The following is a 10,920-nucleotide window of genomic DNA, read 5'->3' on the forward strand; positions in this document are numbered from 1 at the left end:
ACTTAAATGGTGAACATAACAGCCATTTCAACACAAAATGCTGGGACAAGTTGATATCAACATGAAAAAAAGGCTGGACTCCCTATCTCACATTATATATTGATGGGTATGGATTGTAGACCTAACTATAAGATTAGAATCTTTTTATTTATTGCTTAGAATCAAGAGGGAAAAAATAAGTAAATACTCATAACCATCAGTTAGATAGAGATGTCCAGCATCTTATATATGACATCAAAAACATAACTGACAAAAGAAAAAATAAAACAAAAAGTTTTAGCTACTTCCTCTGATTTAAAATCAAGGTTATAGATAGCGCACCATGGGAAGAAGCTCTATGAGAGGACAAGAATTTTTGACAATCCGTAAGGATAAACTAAAAAGTGAATGTCATTTTGAGTTGAAAAAGAAACTCATATATGCTTGAAAACTACAATGCAGATGGGTAATTAAGAGAGAGTGGGAGCAATCAGCTAGGAAATCAACAAATAAAACTTTAGGATGAAAATTTTAAAATGTAAAAACAGTTTATTATAGATGAAAACAGAAACTGATGTTATATTTTACCATTTAATATGAAATCACATTCAGATTTATTCACCTGCCCCCCAAAATGATTTCTTAAAATACTGAGTACCCACTGTGTCCTGACCTTGCTAGGGAATGTAAAAACTCATTTCTATCTTTAATGTCAGCTCTCTGCTTGCACCTCCTCAATTTAGTCAGAGCAAAGTCCTTAAGTACACACAAGAAGGACTGGAGGAGTAGAGCTGGTTTTTAATTTTAACTAATAGTATGCAGAAACCTAACTAACAATCTTACTCAGGCATACTCTTTTTCCATCAAATTCCATCTTCTGAATATTTTTGAGACAATTATACTGCATTCTAGGAACTAAAGCATTTTTAACAGAACTTTACAAACTGTTAAAAAAATTCGCGTGAAAATGAAATCTTTTTAAATCTGGTAATCTGTCACATTAAATTTAATTTTATTTGACAATGTTTTTGCAGGTTTTTTTTAAAAATCAAAACCAGGAACCCTTTGAGTCCTAGTACTCTACAGATCTATCTGGTCACTGCTATGACCTGCTTCCTCCCATTTCTTGTCTCAGGATGGCTCACAGGCAAGGCTCATTCCTCATACCTCATTCCTCATTGAATGTTTTGGGGCTTGTTTTCCCTCTTTTTTTTTTCTGTTTAGTAATCTTTTTACATCTCCTTAGTATCAGCTTTACCCTGCACACCCCTCCCCCAATAATTCTCACTATCTTTTTCTCCTGATTTAGTTTTCATCAGAAAACATGCATGTACTTTTGTGGAACAGCCTGGCAGAGAAGAGACAAAGATACACAGGGAATCAAAATTTCTTCTCATTGGAATTAACTAGATGTTCCTTCGTACACTGTTAGTGCAACTAACATATCCACAGTCTAACTTCATCATTAGACTGAAAGCACCATGTAGGGAGGAGCACTGTTTAATTTTTCACATCTGGTCACCTAGAGAAGGAAGACACACATTTTTAATGGCTAAATTCGTGGGTGGGGAGGTTTGCCATGGCAGTGCTCAGGGCTTTTTCCTGTCTCTGTGCTCAAGGGTCACTTCTGGAGGGACTAGGTGATCATATGTGGTCAGCTTCATGCAAGGCAAACTCCTTAACTTCTATACTATCTTTCTTGACCCAATGAATAAATACATTTAGGAAATCATCCTAAACCAAAGTATTTCAAATATTGACATGCAAGAAAACTAATCAATTATATACAGCTGCTCAGATTGGTGCAACCAAATGGATAGATTGCCTTGTACATATCATACCAACCTAAGGCCTGACTTTCTGGGCTACACCTTGTCTTTGTTATCACAAAAGTATGATCAGGAACCCAAAATTGTACTTTCTGGTATCAAGTTTAAGCTCTGTCATTTCCTGCCTAATCAAGGGCAACTTCACAAACTTCACATCATTGTGTCTCATACACAAATTGGTGATTCATAATAGAACCAACCTCACAGAATTATATAAGAAAATATAAAATACTGCTTAGAATAAAAACAGGCAGAGTGAATGCAATACATCACTGTTAAATAAAATAAGAAATGAGAACCCAAGAAACAAAAGAGAAAGTTAGGAAAGCACAGGTTAGGACAATTTTAAAACATATGGCTCTTTTTTTTTCCTGACCACAATTGATAGGGAATAAAGCTCTACCCCCACCTCTGCTTTAAACCAACAAAATCTGTGCTGAGCTGTGAAACATGCTGAATTGACTAATCAGACTTTCAAAGAGAAGTAATTGCAGCACAATACAAAACCCAACTGACCCGGAGGTGAGGTGGAAGACTACAAAAGCATCAAATTGCAGATTCTCCACCCTCCCCTAAAATCTCTTTCTCTTCCCCTCCCCCTTCCAAGCAAACTGGAAGATTGAGGCCTTAAACTCCAGGTATTTACAGGTAGTAAGTAAGCCTCTCTAACAACCAACGAGGATGAAATGTAATGTTGTACCAGAGGAACCAAACAAATCCACCTTAGCTCCATAACCCCCACTTTTTCCCCTTCTTTATCTGCAACACCAAGAGAAGGCATTCGAACATCCCCCCTCTGAATCATTCTCTATCTGATACCTTTTAGAACCCTTAGTACTAAGAGCTAGAGTGTTTCCAACAGAATCCTTCTGAGATTCTGAAATTTCTATTCCCTGTGTTAATGGTAAGAGAAACACGAATTAACTTTTGGATCTCTGGTCTACCCCTTTGCCTCCGATATCTATTGGTTGGTAATGCAGAATCCTGGCTGAGATCCCCAGTGCCTTCTTGGATACTGTATAATTAATTAGGCCTCCAATTGTGCCTTCCCTTCCCCTGCTAGGGCTTGAGAAACCCTCTAGACCATGTCTTAAAGGGAAATTGCCCAATAAACAAGGCTCTGGACACCAAATCTCCCAGCAAGAGATGACTATGTAAACAGGATCGTTTGTATAGGCAGTAGAAACTGATATGAGTATTTTTGTTTGTTGTTTTAACCAGTATGAGCATTCAAATGTACAGCTGCCCAAAGAAAATTTGGGGGAAAAAAAAAAAAAGACCATGTGAGCCAAGAGAGGAACACGCCATAAAAAGCAGTTGCAGAGAGTTTAATGAAAACTAATTCTATTGCCAGGTTCGAGTGCTATAACCAGCCACTTGTGCTCTATTCTCGTGGTTTATAATGTTACCTCACCCTCTCCACGAAATTGTTTTCCGGTAAATCTCTGTGGCCATCCATTCCTGTCTACACATTATGTTCCTAAAATAGACACCATCTAAAAATCTCTTCAAGGAGCTTTGTGGAGGAAGGCCTAAATTGCATCACTGCTCCTGTAAAAGGGATGCCAGGGATTGACAGAGACAACCATAAATGAGGGGTCTAGAGGAGTCTATCCACCATAATTATCCTGCTTCCAAAATGCACAGAGGAAGGGTAAGAAAAGTGTCAGATACCCCGTGAATGTGTGAAGGTCCAAGTTACATCATCCAGGCCTGCCAAGGTCCTGCAGCAAATAAGAGAGGTAAGCTACCCTCTGTGCAGAAAAAAAAAAAAAACTAAAGCAGGCATCATAACCTCAGCATGGAATTTTCCTATTTCTGTTTGGCATCATTTTCTTGGGATAATTAAAATGTCTTTGGAAGAAATATGTTCTCTTACTCTACTAGAACATCAGAAATACCATGTGAACCTGTAAATCCATAGATGTAGCAGCCACATTTGTTAGGTGTGACAGCAACAGCGCTTGGCAATTTGCAAGTTTGCTACTGCAGCTAAGAAATATTCAGTCACATGCACATATGGACAGAATCAGAGCCCTCTTTGGCTTTGGTAGTTTCATCAGGCACCAGAAAAAGCTCCCACCACCGCTCTATTTGGACTGATTTGTGGAAGAGGAGTGACGATTGTCAGTAAGCAACTGAAGAACACACACACACACACACACACACACACACACACACACACAAATATGAGAAGCAAACGTTGGGGGAAGAGGGGCTTTATACACATACCTCAAACAGGTAGGAGAGAGAGAATCCATGAGAGCAAAGACCACAAACATTTGAACAAGCCTCACAGTGACCCAGAGACATTTCTTGTGCTGTTTGGAAAGGCAAAACGGTTCACACTGGGAAGCGAACAACCTCTGCAGTATCATTGCCGGTGGTGACCTCTGCCTATTTAAAACTTACTCAATCTTTCCTTTCTGGCATTCCATGGAGGAGGGGATTCTTTCCCACTTCCTTCAAGCTCCTTTTTCAGTGTGATTGGGTGAGAGTTGGGGGACATAAATCTTCGTCCCTTTCTTGCTCCGAGCTTGAAGCATTTCTCCCCAAAGCCCAGCCTCAACCCGGGGAGGCTGAACACCCCTGCATTGCTAGCTCCAGCAGCGGTCCCGCTGCCTTCCTCCTTCCTGTGGGGTTAACACTGAGATCTAATTTTTGTTCCATCCCTCGGAACAATATGACCTCTATTCACCGCTAGCTCGTTCAAGTTCTAAAGCACTCGGCGAACCAGGGGGCTTCAAAAGGAGACCTTGAATAGGATGAAGGCAAGCAAAGGCAAGAGCTGGCCAGCTTCCAAGCTATTTCTGGCCAAAGAAACCCATCTTGTATCAAAATGCTGAACTGCAAAAACAAACCTGATTTCAGTTCGTGGAAGGTTGAGAGGAGGGGGGATGGGGAGGGGAGGAGAAAGGGAGGAGAAGAGGGAGGAGGGGGATAGTTGGTTCGAATTCTCATAGAAAAAAAAAAGGACTTCCTGCTCTGCCCAAACTGTCCATCTATGGGCCCCTTTTCCAACGGAATAACTGGAACAAATATGCCTCAAATCGCGACGAAACAACCAGAGGGCTTACCTGATAAAAAGGAAAATTACCCATCTGCAATGAGGAACAGCATCTCCCAAAGACCAGAGGATAACAACGTGCCTTCAGTTGCAATTGATCAGATTCCTTCTCGCCAAAGGTGAAGAATATTTACAAGGGCTGCAGTCTCACTGGGGCAGGACACACGTACCCAAACACACACACACGCACACAACCACACATACACCAGAGACCTCTGCAGTATCCTCTCGGCTTCATCCTCGCCTCACTCTATGGTACCTAATACAAATCAGCAAATAGCTTGTTAAAAAAAAAAAAATCGAGAAAGCACCTTACATTCCACCGCCATCTAGTGGCCAAATATTAAATGCTTTCTCACCCACAGGATTTGTGTTCTCAGCCTCTTTTTTTTCTTTCAACCTCCTTTTCCTGCTTCCCTTCCCCTCTTGTACTGTGGCTTCCTCTTGCTTCTCCTTCATACCCAAATATTCTATCATATCAAACATCAGTGTTGCAGAGGTGAAAAACTTTCAAACAAAATGTAGCTATCAAAGAGAACAAATACCTCCTATATTGTTTTTCGATTATTTTTTAATTTCTGTTTTTGTCCTGTATTTATTGCTGTTATCTTTACAAGCTACAGAATTTGTAAATCAACTTTGACTTTTCATTCCACTAAAAAAAATCAATGCATCTTTATTACAGACATATGTCTTTTATTGAAAATTCTATTTTAAATATTGTTTTAATAGTAAGACCCAGAGTGAGATCTAAGTTCTGAAATAATTCAAAAGTTCAGCATTAATGATAATAAGAAATGCCTTGGATAAGTTCCTGATCGCTTACAGGAAAGCTTACATTTTCTCATCTTCTACTAAAACTCAAGGTTAAAAAAAATGTTATTTTCCCACTATAAAAACTATGGTTTTATTATATTTATTACAATATGTTTTGTTATTTTGTGTACAAAAACCCAAGGCTTAATTATAGTAACATTTTGTTCTGTATGTATGTATATATATATACATATATATATATATATGTTTTGGATCCAAATCAGTATTTGGATCAATTGTTGATACAATTGTGTTTCTCTAAGACAATGGAGAATCTATATTTATAACTCTAATAAGTGAGAGTATAACTTTCTTTTTCTTTTCTTTCTTCTTTTTTTTTTTGCTCTGTGCATCACACCCAGTGATGCACAGAGGTTAACTCCTGGCTCTGCACTCAGGGATTACTCCTAATGGTGTTCAGGCTCGGGGACCATATGCGATGCCAGGGATCAAACCCATGTCAGCCATGTGCAAGGCAAATGCCCTACCCGCTGTGCTATTGCTCCAGCCCCCAAACTTTCTATTTTATATACTGCATGACCTTTAAAACTGACAGTGTTTCAGTTTTGGCATTGCACAAATTTATAATTTGCTATGTATAGATTAGTTATTCATGAGTATTTATCCTGTTTTTCTATGAAATACATTTATTTTGATAACTGTCATTTTATGTGCCTTTCATTTACTAAGTGACATCACCTTCTAAATTTTTTTCTGTAGATCCTATGGATCCTATAGATACTATGAACATTATTATAAATATTGTAATTGTATTGTTGAGAGTACTGAGACTTTCTCGGCTTCCTTTGAGATTTATTCACAACCATACATAGCTTGCAAAGCAAAAAAAAAAAAAAAGGACAAGCTGTACTGAAATCCAATATTCTCTGCAACATAATTTACCTCTAATTTACCTTTATTCTCCTGTTCTGGACTCACAGAAATTTTGGCCTTCCCCCCACCCTGCACCCCCATCCAGTGGTGTCCATGGCTTAGTCCGGCTGTGTGCTCAGAAATAACTCCTGGAAGCACTGGGGGACCATATGTAGTGCCTGGGATCAAACCCTTGCTGTGTGCAACTAAGTGCTCTACCTGGGGTAACCATACTATTACCCCAGACCCTGTCATAGAAATTTTTGACTCTATGCTCACAAAACATTTTCTAGTCCTGGTATATAAGATACTGATGAATCCATCTTCTCATCCTTGGAGGAAAGAAATTGAATAAGATAACTACCTGTTCCAACTTAAAAAATCCTATGCTTTTGAGAATGGAAAGGTTGTACACGGAACCTGAAGTATGCTCTGAGCACCATTGTATGACTCAACTAAACTCCCCCCTCCAAAATATTCTATTTCATAAAAGACAGTCATGATAATATTGACACATTAATTAGTGTCTGGTTAATGGTATGATGCAGATTCTGGTAGTCAAGAAAATGTCAAAAGGTTGGAGATTCAGAGAGCCAGGCTCAGTGCATGTTTTGCATATAAAGGATCAAAATCTATCAGTTTCAATGTGGGTATGGGAAAAAATAACCCTCATTTACTTCTGTGAGAATAGTAACTGATCCAGCCTTTTTGAAAAACATTATGAATACGTCAGAAAACTAAGAACTGAGCTTTCCTCAGATCCAGCAATTCCTTTTCTAGGTATCTACCCCAAGGACCCTATTCTGAAAAGACATTAAACTCTATTCCGAAAATACATTTTCATTCCTATGTTAATTGTAGCACTATTTACAACATCCAACATCCAAAATCCAGATATGACCCAAGTGTCCAAGAACAGATTACTAGGACACTACTTGGCCTTAAGAAAATACAAAATATGGTCATAGTATATAACAGATCTGGAGAGTGTCATGCTGAATGAAGTCAAAATGAGAGGAACAGAATGACCTCCCTCATAGGTGGCATATAAGAAATCCAGTAAGGAAATAGCAAATGACCAAGGAATCAGAATATGAGAAATGGTTATACAGCTGAGCTTATACTCTCTTTGAGTGAAATACTGTGTGCATGAAACTCTGTCATTAGCAGTATTGCAAATATTGGTGCCTTAACATGTTGAAAAAGAAAAGGTACGTCATGTGCAAGGACTTAAGTTTGATCTCTAGTACCAAAAGACCCCATGGGCACTAATGGGCTTGACCCAGGAGACCCCATCACTTTTGGCCTGAGTAGTACCTCATCATTGAGTAGTACCTCATCACTGACCTGAGCATTGAACATTCATCCCAACCAATCATCTTTATGAGGGTTTCCCAGCACCGTCAGTATTATGAGGGAATAGCCCCTTCAAATAAAAAGGGCAAGCCCAGATAAAAGGAGTTGAAGACATAGTAAATCTGGAAATAATACCAGGATATCATGGATGCAGAAAAAAACAGAAATATGTTAACTGAAGGGTAGTGTTTAAAAAATTTTAAATGAACATATTCCTTATTAAGAATACTATTAACACATAAGATATAAAGGATGACTACCTGATCTTAATGCCTTCTTATTGCTTATAAGAATCAATATTTTTTATGTATCTTTTCAAGATCCTCTCTATAATTCTCCCTTCCTGACCAACAGGGCTGAAACCACTCTCCTTGGCTACAGAGAACCAGAGTAGAGGGGAAGGCTGTCCTAGCCAAAAACAGCAACTACTGCCATTATGACAGTTATAGAAGCTAGTCTTCTCTTGCAATGCAGATTTCAGAAGACAATTTGCAGGAATAGAAGTCATGACAAACGAAAACCATAAAACACACATTATTTTCCTTTTTGGGGTTGCAGTCCTACCCAAGATCTAGAATTCCATGACATACGCAAGTAAACTCTATATCTGCTTATTTGACGGCTGTTTCTGTTATTATAGAGTATATTAACCAATTCATTTATAGCAGCAACTCTCATTACCCTAGCTCTTGGAAGCTATTAACTACTGCTCATACTCTGGGCATCTGATACTTCATTTATTCATTTCTTCAAGCATCTGTTATATTCCAGGCACTTTTCCAGATTCTGAAGAGGGAACAAAACAGAAAAAATCCTTCCTATTTTGCAGTGATATGTCAGATAAATGGGAGGGCACATTGATTGCTTTTTAAATCACCATATCATCCTTCCACTTGTAATCATATATCATCCTTCCACTTCAGTATCTTTGTCCACAGTCTTTCCTACTCTTGGCAGAACTTCCCTCTTGCAAACCGGTAAGTTCTACAAAGGCTTTAGGGAAATATTCCATCTCTTAAACCATATTTATTTTCTTAATGGACAGTCCTTTTTTCTTTTTAATTACAGAACAACTTCATGTTCAGTTTTGAGGAATATGGTTACTTGTTAAGTTGAAAGCTTTAGGTTTCAGAGAGTAAATGGCTGTACTTTGCCAGACAATGGGGGGAAAGGGAGACCAGGATCCTATTCATTTTGGAATGAGTAAGTTTAATGAATAGCTCAGCATTTGTCCACAGGCATTTTAATAGCACTGAAGCAGTTTAACTACACTGGTAAATTTAAATAGTCCTCATGTAAAGCCTGGCAGAAAAGCAAACCAGGAAATTGTTATTAGTGTAGTATACACTTAGATCACACATTCATAAAAGCTGGAAAAGGATCAATTAAAATAAAACCACCAGTGCTTCCTATTAATGCATTGACACTTGTCTCTTTTGACCTTTTGCTGAGTCTTAAGTTCTCTCTCTCACCTTATTTACCTCCTCTAAACTCCCAATAGAACCAATCCTATAGTGTTAAGATTTCTTTGACAGAACAATTTATTGACATATAACTTTCTTTTCACTCTCATCTTTCCACTTTCAAAAAATAAAAGATAATTTAGCATTCTTTTTCTCCTACTCTTCATGCTAGCCATTCCTGGAGACCCACTACAATCCTGTCTCAGAAGGTAGAATGTACATAGCTGTCATTCCTAGCTGGCATTTGTACGTGACAATACTTCTACGACCGTTAATGCAAGGACTGAGTTAACTGACTTAAAGATTTGAGCTGTGCCTATCTAAAGTAAGAGTTTCTAACACAACAATAATAATCACAGCATAAAATGTCCTATAGTCTTTGCATAGCTCTCTCTGTCATGAGAGTTAGATTTTTACTTTCATTTGGCATGTAACTCTTTAGAGGCTGACATCAGCAGTTTACTGCTCGATACCCAAAAGATAAAGGGAATATTGCAATGGAACATTATCAATGTCAGTAAATCTTGGGTATGAAAAGGAAGAAAGGACACAAAGAGGTTCAAAGCTGCACTGGTTCTGCCAGTTCTAAGGCAGACACGGTAATTTTCTATTGTGATTAGAACTTTAAAAGAATTTGCAAAAAAAGAATGCAACATGTTGAAGGCTGAAAAACTGGTATATTAACATATAAATTTTTTTTAATATTTTCTTGTAGAATTAATGATAAAAATTTGTTATCAAAACATATTGCCTAATGCCTATTTGTTGTAGTTTAAACTTTTCTTCCAGAAGTCATATAAAAATATTTTATTAATTAACTTGCGGCCTGACTTGGGAAGAAAGTCATCCTTGATCTTCGGCCAAAAATTTCGTGATTTCCAAATTTATTTGAGCTACTGATTCCCTTGATCAAAGTTGTAAATTGGAATTTTAAAGAATACATTTTTAGATTCCTCTGTAATTTGAGTGTACAGGGTAAGACATCTTTTTTTTTTCTTTCGGGTCACAGCCGGCGATGAGCAGGGGTTACTCCTGGCGCATGCACTCAGGAATTACTCCTGATGGTGTTCGGGGGATCATATGAATGCTGGGATTTAAACCTGGTCAGCTGTGTGCAAGGTAAACGCCCTACCGGCTATGCTATCACACCAGCCCCAAAGTAAAACATCTTGCAGCTGAATTCTCCCTGAAAAAAAAAGGGGGGGGGTTCAGAGTACTGGTTTCCTGAGGTATTTGTCTGTTTATATTTTTATTTTTACTTTGTTTAGACGTCATACCCCACGGTTTTCAGGGACAATCCCAGTTCAGCGCTTTGGGTGATTCCTAGCAGTGCTCAGTGGACTATGCGGCACTAGAGATCAAACCTTGGCCTTTACTTGCAAGTATTTGCTTCAGCTCATTGAACCATCTCACTAGTCTATGATGACCAGAGTTTAACTTGGGCATGAATGATCTTATTTAGGGATTGTGCCGCAGAGAATATAACGGCGATGTCACTTACAATGTGATAGGAGACCTTCTGGCAGAATATTGAGAG

At 38.3% G+C, this 10,920-nt stretch overlaps 1 protein-coding gene across 1 annotated transcript in view; it reads right to left on the reverse strand.

Annotated features, from left to right (window-relative positions):
* SCN1A (sodium voltage-gated channel alpha subunit 1) overlaps positions 1–5,144 on the reverse strand; it is a 142,805-nt gene extending 137,661 nt beyond the window's left edge. The window contains exon 1 of the mRNA XM_056110249.1: positions 4,886–5,144. The gene's annotated coding sequence lies outside the window, so the exon portion shown is untranslated. The remainder of the gene's footprint in view (positions 1–4,885) is intronic.
* Between the last annotated feature and the right edge of the window lie 5,776 nt (positions 5,145–10,920).

This window comes from Sorex fumeus, unplaced genomic scaffold (assembly GCF_029834395.1).
Source record: "Sorex fumeus unplaced genomic scaffold, SorFum_2.1 ptg000009l, whole genome shotgun sequence".
NCBI classification, from domain to species: Eukaryota; Metazoa; Chordata; class Mammalia; order Eulipotyphla; family Soricidae; genus Sorex; species Sorex fumeus.